Raw genomic sequence first — 317 nt, 5'->3', positions numbered from 1 at the left:
TGGGGAATAAATATTGACAAAAACAAAACTATATCCCTGAATGACACCTTTCAAAATAATAAATCTTCCTTGTTCATCTTCTTGGCGTTCTTCAATATCACAATCGAATTTCTCCTTAACCAAAATCATAACCCCCCTACTGTGCTCCGAACCATGACTAAAGAAAATGTCGCCCCTCCACTGCGACTTCCAAAACGTTTCGACGTCTGGAGTACTGTAAGTTTCTTGTAAAAAGATAATATCGGATCTCTCTTTTGTTAACCAGTAAAAAAGTGCCTTTCTTTTGTCAAAAGAGCGAATCCCCCGAACATTTAGAG

Source organism: Montipora foliosa, chromosome 5 (assembly GCF_036669935.1).
Source record: "Montipora foliosa isolate CH-2021 chromosome 5, ASM3666993v2, whole genome shotgun sequence".
Taxonomy (NCBI): Eukaryota; Metazoa; Cnidaria; class Anthozoa; order Scleractinia; family Acroporidae; genus Montipora; species Montipora foliosa.
Note: the sequence above shows the minus strand (reverse complement) of the source record.